General features: G+C 43.6%; 1 protein-coding gene across 4 annotated transcripts in view; it reads left to right on the forward strand.

Annotated features, from left to right (window-relative positions):
- Abat (4-aminobutyrate aminotransferase) overlaps positions 1 to 13,028 on the forward strand; it is an 87,776-nt gene that overhangs the window by 17,296 nt on the left and 57,452 nt on the right. Inside the window, exons 1-2 of one of the 4 annotated variants that reach the window (XM_063226491.1) lie at positions 8,990 to 9,067; positions 9,448 to 9,838. The exons of 1 other annotated variant lie outside the window; for it this stretch is intronic. The gene's annotated coding sequence lies outside the window, so the exon portion shown is untranslated. Of the gene's footprint in view, positions 1 to 8,989; positions 9,843 to 13,028 lie in introns of those variants that run through there. 2 more of the 4 variants (XM_005007488.4, XM_005007487.4) reach the window with 2 other exon arrangements.

Below are 13,028 nucleotides of genomic sequence, written 5' to 3' on the forward strand. Positions count from 1 at the left end.
TCTGCATCACTGCCCCTGCAATTATGGGCCATTAAGTCAAATAAGGGTTTACTTGAACCCGAGCACAGTGACATTGGACAGCTGATCTAGTAACCGAGATGGGAGTAGGTAACATGCACAGCTGGACAAAGGGATAATTCAGGACTGGGTGGGACAGAGTGGGACACTGTAGGATCTCATCGTGAGACTCAAAACACTGTAACTGAGAACTGAAGAGTTGTTTACCTAAAAGTTTTTGTGTAATATTTTCAGGCAGTGGTTGATGTAGGAGACCTGAGGCCAAAGGTAAAGAGAGAGGAGTCATGCAGGACCTCAGAGACCCCTCTGGTGGGTTTGGCTTTCACCCTGTGATACGGACCACTTTAGGACTTTGACTGGAGGGAGGAAAAAAGTGACCCAAGTTTGGCAAAAGATCACTCTGGCTCCTGTGTTGAAGGCATACAGACTGCAGGTGCAGGGGGTGTGAGGAAAACCTGGCACTTAGACCTGAGGAATGATGGTGGAGGTGGATACGGCCATATTATGGATCTCTTTTTAAGGGGGAGCCTTAGGATTAGATATGTTATGGTTTACCTAGATTTAAAGGGCCTCAATAAGCCTCATGCATTGGAAAATACCAGTCAGTGTTTTACTAGAGAAACATATATAACATGAGATATACAAATATATAAGAAATTGTAAGGTTGGCTTGTGATGGTCAGCCACAGAGTTGGATGAGGAAGGGTGCAGGGGTGTCTGCACATTGGAGATTGAAGAATCCAGTACAATGTCTGGTGTTCACTGCAGTGTCCCATGCAAGTCCGTATCAGGGGGCCAGTAGATCTACAAAAGAAGGTTAGAGATTCTGAATCAGAAGACTGAAGGATCCAGAGCAGTAGCCAAACAGTCTACTCTAAAAGCCGGGAGGATGCCCAAGCTGAAGGCGAAGACTGGAGCTCCTCCAAAGAACAGAAGCAAATTCATCCTTTGTTTCCCTTTTATACCATACAGACAACATGCTTCCCTAGGTAGGTCCTATATACTCTAAAGTGCAGTCAGTCACCCTGGGCAGGTCCTCTACACCCTATGATATAGAATTGCTGAGCTAACAGTTAAGCTGCTAAGCTTCTCAAGTTGACACAGTTAACCACAGCAGTCTCCCTCACTGGCTCCTTTCACTCTGCTTCCCAGCCACTGTGACACAGTATCTTTCCTCCCTTGCAGGCCCTTCCTGCATGCATTTCTGCATGTGAGCCTGCGAATCATGGGCTGAATCAAAATAAACCTCCTCTAACTTGAGGGTGTTGGTTATTGTATCCTAGTGATGAGAAAGTGACTGAGACAAGGTATGACACACAAGAGAGCACCCACAGCAAGCTGTGTGGCTCACGAGCCTTGTACAATCCCCAAAGTCCAGGTGGAATTGGGGAGTACAGCCCACTGCACCTTGTAGAGTTTTTACAGACTACGGAAGAAATGAGAGTGGCTTTCTGGACACAATGTGCTATAAGTTTCCACTTAAGTGCATTGCTATTAAAAAGCAAGAAAATATCTTTCTTCCTATTTTCTTTGGAGTACTAGAGGTTAAACCCAAAACTTCACGGATGCTAGGCTAGTGCTCTGCCACTGAACTCCAGCCTTAAAAAGCAAGGTAAGGGGCTGGGGATTTAGCTCAGTGGCACTTGCCTTACAAGTGTGTGGTCGTGAGTTCAATCCCCAGTACCAATTAAAAAAAAAAGACAAAGAAAAGCAAGGTAAATTCAAGGGAAAGTTTTATTAATGTTGATAAATACATAGAAAATAATCCAGGCTTTGGAGAAATGTGCACTTGGTGTGTTGCTAGGGTCAACAGGCTTTTTCTGTAAAGCACCAGATGCTAAATATTTTCGGCCTTATGGATCACATGGTTTTTCCTCCAACCATTTAAATTGCTGTGGTAGCAGGAAAGCAACCATTGTGAGTGAAGGCAACTATGTTACTGTAAAACTTCATTGACAAAATCAAGTCAGTGACTAGAACTGAATCCCAGAGCATGCCTCCTCCAAGACCACCTTCATTCCTGTTCTTCTAAGAATCCTAGACTTCTTAACTCCAAGCTTTCTAGATCCTCTGTTGTCTTCAGATGAGTCAAGATGTTTCACTTTGTGCTACAAATGCATTCATTGTGCTGACCTACTTTCAACTTTTAAGTGTTTCTATCGGGGAATTGAAAGTCAGTTTGATCTGGTTCAATGCCAGAAAACTAATGTCCTTTTCATACTCCATTTGGAGGCTCGACTCCTCTTTCCACACCTTCAGCAATTAAACCAAACACAGATCAATATTTAGTACCTCTGGGACTCTATGTTAATGCCATGTCAAGTTACTCAGGAGTGGCTTTACTGTAATTAAATGTCTAGACATATTCAGGTGCCATCCACTGGCATTTCCTGGTGCCATGTTATGGTTACACTCTGTGTATTGTTTGAGAACCTAGAAAAGCTCCTCCTACCACTAGCCACAAACATTTGATAAAATTAATCTTACAAGACATTTAATAAAGAATCAGAAACCACAAACAGGAAGACATAGTAGCCTGTCACTTACTATAACCTTTTATCCAGGGTCAATGTTAAACAGAATGTTTCTTTACATCCTTCCTTTATCATGTCTTGGGTTATGGTCTTATTTTTGTGCCTTTATACAGTTTTGTATATAGACTGTATATAAAATTTTATGGGTTTTTCCCTCTCACTATATAGCTTCAGAAATAATGTTCCTGTCTTTTTACATAGTTCTCAGTAAATGCAAGTCTAATCAAATTTTTATTCTGCAGTTTTCTTGAGCAGTCCAGTGCCATCGCATTGATTGCACTGTTTTTGGCTGTCCACTCTTCTAAATTACACTGCACAGGACATCTTGGGGCATAGAACCATTTCTTCATTTAGGGTCATTTGCATGAGCTAAATTTCTAGAGTTGGGGTTAATAGAACCTAAAATATTTCATATTTCCTTCTTCTTTATGGCTATGTTGTTTTCCAAAAAGTTTAGGTACAGGTATTCCCAGAAGTATCTGCTTGGACAGGGATCCAGGGAAGGTGTTCTGACTCCTCAGCTTGAGACCAGTTATGCAGATAGCGTGATTCCTGGCAGTTGGTTGGTTGACTTCGTATCTAACACACAACCTCAGTTTTACAAAGCAGTTAGAAGAAGCTGGGTGTGGCCACCTATCACTCCAGCAGTATGGAAGACTGAGGAAGGATGGTCACAAGTGTGAACCCAATCTGTGCAACTGAGCAACGCACAGTCTCAAAGTTAAATAAATAGATAAATAAATAAATAAAACAGGCTGGAAATGTAAGCCAGTGCAGAAGCCCAGGTGCTTTCCCTAACACAAGGGAGACAGGGAAAGTATGAGAGGGAGAGGGAGAAGGGAGAGACAGTAGCAGATTTCATGGCCCCTACGGCAAGTGACACTGTTACATGATGTGATCTGAGCCTTCATCCCCTGCACCCCTGCAAAATGAGAATACTGAGAATTCACTGAACAACTTCTGCATGTGCCACCCTATGCCGGCACTGTGCAGTACACTCTGGGAGGGGAAAGACCAGCACGAAAGCCGTTCATTAGAAAGACACTTGAACAAATAATATGCAAATGCAAACTACAAGAAATGAAAACAAAGACTTATGTGAGGAACTATCTGAAATTATAGCCGTATAATCGTGTTTCTGTAAGAAAGGTTAAAAAAGAGCTTCTCTGAAGAAATAACATGGAATACTTGCAACCTGGATAATGCACACAAGTTGGCCAAGAAATGAGAGAAGCAGGCCAGACAGCATGAATGGCCAGTACAAAGGCCCTGAGGCCACAGAGCTCTTCTGCATCCATGATTCAGAGACCGAGATGGGAAGAGAACCATCACATGAGTTAGGGGAGAGAGGCAGGCAAGCATGGCTTAGACACTGTCTCAGAGACCTCATCAGAGTGTGGGAGCCTACTCTGAGCTGAGAAGTGATAGGCTAAGGGTGTGGAATCAGGAGGGTGACTCTGGGCCTGCAGAAGTCCCACTGAATGATGACCAGTGATTATGGTACCTTGGAGGAGATGATGGAAAAAGTAAGACAAGCTGATGAATTATAGACACTTTAGAGGCAGATTAGAGCCCTCTTTCTTCCTCTCTCCCCTAGTTTCATCCTCAAGCTTGATGAACAAACAGTTCTGATCACATTCAAGAAGTCAGAATTAAAGTACAGTTTAGTTGTATGCCAGTCTGCAAGAGCCAAGAGAGAACAGCATATGTATCTAAGGAAGCAGTCACACAGTGGGACCAAGAAAGCTGTCTGGACATACATAGCTCCTGTGCAACCTAACAGAAGTTAGGGACAGTGGCCAGCCCAGGTGCCCAAATTTTATAATGATCCAAGACCAACCTAGAAAAAAATCATGAAATCAGCACCACCATTCCAGCCCCCACAAGAACATAGCCAGTATTACACAGTGTCATTAAGATGAGGGGTCAGACTTGGCCTGAGTGGGAGGAAACTGCTGGGCTCAAAGGCCTTCTCACCATGCGTTCCAGGAAAGAATGAAGGCAGCTTCGTGTTCCAGGAGCAGCTCCTCTGAGAGGGTGGGAACCTGAACTCCAAGGAAGGCTCTCTGAGGAGGGAATTATTACCAGTTCTCAAGGTCTCACCTCTGTGAGAAGTCCAGAGCTCGCTGCATACTTCTAAGCCGACCCTTAAATGTTTTTATGTATTGTTAGACTGTTTAAAATGAAGTACTATAAATCATGCTATCTCGGGAGCTTGGTTTGTATGGGCACATGTGACTTACATGCCACCACAGACTGTTCAACAACTTGACAACCAGAAGCCAGAGCAGATCTGTGAATGAGTCTTGATTTCAACTCCAGCTTCTCAAGTTAGCCTTCGAATGTCAGGCATGGTCCTGTCCTACCTGAACTTCATCTCTGTTCTCTGTCGCTTGTAAGAGCACCTGCTTTACAAGGCCATGAGACTAAATATCAGGTGCTCATTAAGGGTCAGACTTGCTTGAGGTGTACTGAGCTGTATTCTCCAATGAAACACAAATATTGAGCAACGAAATGTGGTTTGTCTAAATTAAGTTGTTTCATACACATAAAATGCACATCTGGTTTGAAAGACTTGGTTTGCCAAAAGGAATATAAAAGTTCCATTTAGTAAGTTCACACACACACACCCCAATTCTGAGAATTGAACCCAGGGCCTCACGCATTTTTTTCTTTTTTTTATCGGTACCAGGGATCGAACTCGGGACTGCCTGCTTGCAAGGCAGGCGCTTATGCTACTGAGCTAAATCCCCAGCACCTGCTGCATGCATTTTAAGCAAGCACTCTACCAATGAGCTCTACCCTCCCTAGCCTTCCTTCCTTTTTGCTGAGGATAGATCCCTAGTTATTTTTAAGTTTCCCAGGCTAAATTCAAACTTTCTGTTCTATAATCTCAGCTTCTCAAGTAGCTGGGAATTACAGCCATTTATCACCATGCCCATCTCATTAATTCATTTTATACTGATTACATATTGAAGTGATAATACTTTGAACAAAGGTGAGATAAGATATATATATAATTAACATGAATTTTACCTATTTCTTTTCTTTTTTAAAGTGACCAGAAATTTTTAAATCATACTATGGTTTGTATTTATGTCTGTCATCAACAGCACTGGTCCAGACCCAGCTATTGCCCTTCTAGGGATCTTCCTGAAAGAGTTAAAATCATACTGTAGTGAGAATGCACTACAGCACAATTCATAGTAGCTAGATCTTGGGAGCAGCCTATGTGTCTCTTAGCAGATGAATGGACACAGAAAATGTGGTATTTATACACAATGAAGTACTATTCTGATATGAAGAAAGATAAACTTGAATCATTTGTAGATAAATAGATGCACCTTGAAACCATAATATAAACAGGCACACAGGCTCAAGTAGTGCATGGTTTTTCTTGTATGAGAAACCCAAATAATAAATAAAGAGCAAAATAAAAGGTAGACAGCAGAAAGTCAGAGGGAAATTCTTTCTCAAAAGGCGGTCAAGAGATGGAAGGAGGAGGAGGAAAGGGAGGGAAAGGAGATGAGTAAAGGGATTAAATGTGTTGTGTACAGGTGCCAACTTCACACAAAGAATATAAACATTATGAACTGCAAACATGTACTAATAAAAAATGAAAAAAAAGAGAAGGAGGATGAAGAAGACGACTAAGCAATGGGAAAGGCATGAACTTTCCGCTCAGAGAGACTGGGGGTCTGATGGGGTAGTGCCAATTCCTGCATGTTATCGAAGGAGTCATTCAACCTTGCTAAGCTTGTTGTACCTCTGCTAGTATCTGTAAAAGGGAGGAGCAAAAATTTCTGCCACAAAAGAATTGTTTTAGGGCTTAGATAATATCAGACACACAAAGTGCTCAATCCTGGGCATAAAATAAGTACTGAAACAAAGGAAGGTTATAGCTTTTGTTACGTGTGTTAGGATCATTTTGTATTCAGAAGTGAGCTGAGTAGATCTTGGAGATAAGTAAATACCAATAATTCTGATGTGTTTAGCAAGATAGACTTTTGCGCACTGTTTGCGCTGGATTTGACCTTTGGAACACCTTAGGAAGAATGGGCAGCTCCCTAGAGCTGAGGGAACAGGCTCAGGAGCTCCACAAGGTCTGATAGGAGCTAACAACAGACCTTCTGTCAGCCCTCGACATGTTCCAAGGCTTCGAGGGGCATTTCTGTGTTCATTTCTGGTTTCCACAATGGTCCAAGAGCAAGAGGTATTTAAGGACAACCCAGCAACCCACAGGGCCAACTTTTCCTGACGGAGCTACCAGAATGATGTTACCCCTTCACACATGCACCAAGAAGACCTGAAGGGCAGGAAGAGGATTCCTAAGCATCTCCCCTGGACACATTAGCATCTGCTTACATTCCAAACCAGTGTAACACCTGAATATAAGGAGAAGCTAGGGTCATGGGAGACATTTCATCCCACATTTGCAATTTGCTTTAAATTAATATGTTACAGACCTTCCCATATCAGTACATATATAACATCCTCAGACTACACGGTAAATGTTTAAATTTTTAAAACATATTACAATAAAAGACATATTGCCATTAACTCCCTCAAAATGATCCCCCTCATTTTAAATATAACTTGTCCCATCGTTCTTACCACTTTCTGCAGCAGTTCTGAAAGTCTTCTTTTGCAGTGGCTTTGAATGCTGCTGTTGACTGCCATCCAGTAGGAAGGTAGCTTGTGAAAACATTCATTGGCTCTAACACTGTGCAACTTCTGGCTCTTCCCCAAAGTCAAAATGACAACGAAAGGTTAATGTTTTGAATTGACTGAGGACATCAAGCAGCCACGATGCCAGTGGGTCTTTTACTGTAATAAATGTTTTAATTTAAAATTTTGCTGTATTATTCAACCGTTGCTTACTAAGTGCTCATTCTTTATATTTATTATGTGCATTATTTGATATCATGAGTGTACCAGTACTTACTAAGCCACTTCCTACTGATGGACATTGGCTATTCCTTCAAGTAGAATTATGCTGGAGAAAAATGGTTTGTCCATTGGGATTGAATAGATTTTGATAAATTGCTCTCTAAGATACATGTATCAGTTTAGCCTTCCCATCGGGAGTGTATGAAGTGGCAAGTGAAGTTTCCCCATGCCATCATCATGGCCAGGTATCTCATGGTAAGAAGTCAGTGTGGAGAGAGGGTTGGAAGGGAGCTGAGAAACCAGTCAAGAGACTAGGGAGCTGTCCAGGGACGAGATGAGGGATACCTGAACTGGTGCAAGAGAAAGAAAAGAGAGGATGGAACCCAGAGCTAATGTGGAGGTAAATCTCAAGCCATGTTGGGGAGAGAAAAGGATGGGAAGGAAGAATCAAGGACTCCCCCAGGTTCTGGTGTGAACAGTTGGGTACACAGTGGTTGTGTTTCATGAGAGACTGAACTAAAATGGGCAATAGTGATAGTAAAAGACAGGCAGTGACTTTAGCTTGGAACATTATTGAGCTGGATATATTCTATCCTGATAGAACTATCTCCTGGACCAGAGAGAAAAACTGGAGGATGTTGAATCATTTGTGGAAACCATGAGTATGCACGAGCTCTTGCAGAAATGGTGGATGAGTGGATGGGTGGAGGGATAGATGGAAAGATTTGTGAATTGGTAGGTGGATAAAAGAATAAATAAATGAGAAGATAGATGGGTGAGTGGAAGCAGAAAAAGATGGATGGATGAATGCACAGAGAGACTCACAGACAGAAAACTAGATTTTATTCTATTTATATTAAACCATATAAAATTTCCATTTTGTTATTTAAAATGATAAAAATCCTTGATTTCACGCAGGCTACAGTATTTTAGGGGAAGAACGCTAATGCCTGCAGTTTACTTTGAAATGTATCAGAAGTAGAGAGGATTTTTAATGAGTAAAAAAGCAGGCGTGAATATGCAGTAAAGTAAGTATAATAATGTGGTAAAAGCTATGTGGTAGGTACACACGTTCACAGTAAAATTCTCTCAGCTTTACTATACAGCAGAAATTTTCATAAGAAATTCGTGTGGGATATTTTCAGTGGTAATTATGGGCAATTTCATGTGGTCCCACCTAATATTTAGGTAACATCAGGTAACATCAACAGACACACCTGAAAAGTCTCCTTTGGACTATCCTCCCCAGATTTGGGGGCCAGGGGTCAATGTATTCCCCTGCCAGAGTTCAGGTTAAACAGCCCTACTGTGCCAATTACTGAGCTGAATATGCCAGTATCTGCCTTGTAATAATTATAGATTTCCTCCGCGATTTGATCTCATTGGTTGCCCAGGCAACAGCGTAATGGCTCAACTGAAGCACTGTCAGGGCTGTGATTTAGAACCAACACATCTCTCCTGCAGACTCGAGTCTGGATGCCTCCACCCCTTTTGTTGTCGTCATGGCAACTGATGAGCAGCACGTGACCAAAAGCTCTGCGCCACCCCCTCCCCTCTATCCTGTGAGCATTTCCACTTCCTCTTGTGGGTTCCTCCAGCACAGGCATTGACCCCAAGCTTAGGCTGTAAGTAGGAAAATAATTGGTCCCCAAGGTCACTCCGTACCCCTGAAAGGGGGTTACGGGGGATCTTAGAGCAGAGCAACCCTTTTGCCCCAGAGGTCTTGAAGATGACTGGGCATCCTTCAGAGCCCCTGCCTGGCTGAGTCCTGAGGAAACCATTCAGGCTTGCTGCTGCGTGTTCCTCCAGGGCTTCCTAAATCTGTTAAAGGAAAATCTAGGAGGAGACCCCTGGAAGCAGAGAGGGTGGGGGGGAGGCTATCCAGGAGGTCTAAGTTCATGTGACCTATCACTGTGGTTTAAGCCCAAGTGGGCTTAAAGTATCTTTAAAAAAAAAAAAATAATTTAAACTGTGTTCTGTTTTCCCTCTTTTGTCTCCTTTTGAGGTCTCTGTTCCTCTTTGTCTCTGGGTGTATCTTTCCATTTCTGTGTGGAAAGCCCTCTTTCTGAAGCCATCTTCAGTCTCTCGCTCTCTTCCCTCCTCCTCCACGGTGCCTGTCCATCCCTTTCCCTCACTAACTTGCTGAGCACCAGCTGAGCCCCGGCCTTTTCCCAAACCTGCTTTGCTTGTGAGGGGCCCTATTTTTTCTCCTATACCTGAGCCCATGTTCTGGGGCCCGCTTGGAAGTCAGGACCAGCCTCTTGAGGCAGGAGCTGGTGCACGGCAGCATCTTTGAGGATGAGCCCAGCCAGCTGCATCCCTGGGGCTCTGCAGGATGGCATAGAGGACGCGTGTTAAGCAGGAGAGCTGGGCTGGCTGCAGGACCCTGGCTACAGGCAAGTGAGTGTACACCTGTGTGTGTGTGTGTGTGTGTGTGTGTGTGTGTGTCCACTGGTATAGGGAGGTGTGTCTCAGTGTGATATTGGTGTGTGCAACTATGTGTATAAGCACGTGCCCATATACTTTGTGCAAGCACATTTATGCATGAATTTTTGCATAAAGAGCACACAAACATGCAAGACAGATATTTCAAGGATGCTGTGTAGAGAGCCCAGCAAGCTGAGCCCTTTAAAATGGGAACAAAATAAAGATGGATATAAAAATGATAGATAAAGGAATTTGCTTTTACCAGATGGTTTATAAAAATGCTATCTATACCTTTCTGGTCCCCAGAAATGAAGTGAGGGTCACCTTGAGAAGGCATTTTTACTCAAGCCCCAAAATAAATCCTTCCCTTTCATTCTCAGGGTTGAAACTGCACACACATTCCTTTCTCCTTGAAACTGGGGGCAGGGGGGCTGTCTGCGGGCATTTCAGGAGGAGTTTGCAGGAGAATCTCAATTGACAACCTGGCAGGCTGTTGCGAAGAAAGGGTCGGAGGCAGCTTTGGAGAGCAGCTCCCCCAAATCTTATGATCTATTAGAAGTTCATTTTGAGAAGCAGCCCATACCCCAAGAGGTAACCACAAGAAAACAACTTTAGTAAATGGAATTTCATTTGCAGGCAAGATGTGAGAATCCAGGCAGCTTGCTCTTTTAAATCCTGCTAGGGGTATGTGTGAGCTGGCAGCCAGGTCACCCCTGGAAAGAAAGGCATCGTGTTTGGTCTGCCTCTGTGTTCTGGGGACACTTGGCAGCCAGTCACTGTGGGTGAATGCTGACTGGCATGGGCACTGCCCCAGACACGCTGGAGCAGAGGGCAGAGCCTACATGGTTACTGGAGTCAGGAAGCATCTCCGACTGGAGCAGCCCAGTCCAGTGGGAGCAGCCACCCTCAGGGCCATTGCTGCCACTTGCCTTCCCTTCAGAATGCCATCTTACTTCTGCCCTGGCCTCTGTCTATCATGGCACCTGTGCAGAGGTCCATCTTGGGGGTGGGATATGGGGATTAAACCCAGGACCTACATACTAAGCTACATCACCAGGCTTTTTTTTTTTTTTTTAAGATAGGCTCTCATCTCTAAATTGCCCAATGTGAACTCAAACTCAATTCTCCTGCCTTGATCTCCCAGAGTGCTGGAATGACAAGCACCTGGCTGAGGTCTGTCCTTCTTTAAACATTTGCCCTTGTTGCTTCCAGGAAATCGTTAACCTCCGTCCACATTCAACTAATACCAAACACCACGGACCTCTGGCACTGTGCATCCTACAGACCTCTTTCCCCACATTTACCCATGAGCCTCCGCTTATTTTCAGGAACTTCAAGGGATGTATTAGAGACAAAATACATGCGAAGCCACTGGCCTAGATTCTAAAATGTCCTCAAAGACAAGCGGCTGAGAAATGAATGGTTCAGGGTTAAGCAAGTTTGTAAGAGCCAGAGACCCAAGTGCAATGTGTGATACTGAGGCAAAAGTCTGCATGGGCTGGGACACAGCTACACTCACACAAATTAACAACAAATGTCATTCGGGGAACAAGTGAAGAAATTTGAATATAGGCTATACACTAAATAATAGTGTCTTTGTTAGCTTGGCCTTTATTTTTTTTTTTTTTTCAGAGTCTCACTCGGTAGCTCAGATTGTTCCTCAGTTCTTGATCTTCCTACCTCAGCCTCCCTAGTACTGGCATTATGTGCTACAAAGCTGTCTCTAGTAGTGTTTTATCAATGATACATTTCATAAAAGTGAACTACTTTGTATGCTGAAGTTGTATAGGAAAATGTCTTTATTCATACATGGTGCTGGAGTGAAACATTGTAATGGCTCTGCCTAACTCTCAAATAGTGCAGGGCACAGACAGACAGACAGAAAAACTGAGTACTTGCAACTGTGCTGCCTGGTGGTTCTGGGATGGCAGTGGCTGCTGAACCATGCTTGGGACTTTTCTGTAGGCTTGAGTGCCGGCTACATGCGCAGGGTGCTCTTTGTCCTTATACACTTTGTTTCTGTTCGTGCTCTGTGCAGCCAGGAGAGCCTGGTAACACCCATTTTCCAGCTGAGAGAACAAAGAGGTAGAGCTAGACTCAAGCCCAAGGCAAAATTCATTGTTTTCCTCCATGTCTGCTTTTGAGAAATTATTGAAATGAACAGTCTTACACTGCCACGAGAAGCACTCAAGTCTGAGTGTCCCTGACTTTGGCTCAGTGCCACATTGTAGAGTTTAATAGCACTGGATGAGAGATGGTCTGGGTTTGTTTCATGGTATAGCAACCTATTGGCTATGTGACATCACCTCTTTCTCTCTGCTTTCTTCCGATTCTCTCTCTGTCTGTCTGTCTCTCTCTCTCTCTCTCTCTCTCTCTCTCTCTCTCTCTCTCTCTCTCTCCTCTCTCTCTCTCTCTTGTAAGAGTGGATAAAAACTGTGTCAACTTTGAAGAGTTCTGAAAATTTAAGCATGGTACTTTTTAGGTAAAGGATTCAGAACAGAGTTTGGTCCAAAGTAAGTGCCCATAACTGTGTTGTTGCTGCTATGGCTTTGTGACCCTTACTATACTTACTGCTGTTATTATAACCACAGCGCCCCTGCTTGGCCAGTAATGGGTAAACCTAGTGAATCTTCTGTCCCCAAGGGCAGCTTCATGGGTTTGCAACCTGTGTGATCACATGGGACCCCAAATTCAGAAAACCCTCAAATTTGGTTTATTGATCCACTGTCACTGACTTGAAATTCTTTGTTTCTTTGCTTGTTGTCTTGGTTGGTTGGTTGGTTGCTTGCTTGCTTGGGACAGAGTCTCATCATGTAGTCCAGGCCAAGCTTGAACTCATAATGTAGTCCAGGCTGAATGCAAACTTACAATCCTCCTGCCTCACCTCCCCGAGTGTTAAACAGTCTTAGTCATCTTTGGCAAGGGACCTGGGGTATCCACTTTTCATACTGGGTACCACCAATCTTGCAGCCAGTCCTCTTGTATTCGCTGTATGCTGGGCCCACTTAGATGGAACTGTTTGTTGCCACAGTATTGCTTCGATGGATCTAAGCAGGCCCATGCAACCCAGCAGATCAAATAGAGTGTTCCATGTGCCAACCCCAATATGATATATCAGTTTGCCTGGTCTGGTGCAGTAGCCCTCATTGTGGTGGGTAG

This window comes from Cavia porcellus, unplaced genomic scaffold (genome assembly GCF_034190915.1).
Source record: "Cavia porcellus strain 051 isolate PalLab524CR breed Dunkin Hartley unplaced genomic scaffold, mCavPor4.1 scaffold_16, whole genome shotgun sequence".
Lineage (NCBI taxonomy): Eukaryota > Metazoa > Chordata > Mammalia > Rodentia > Caviidae > Cavia > Cavia porcellus.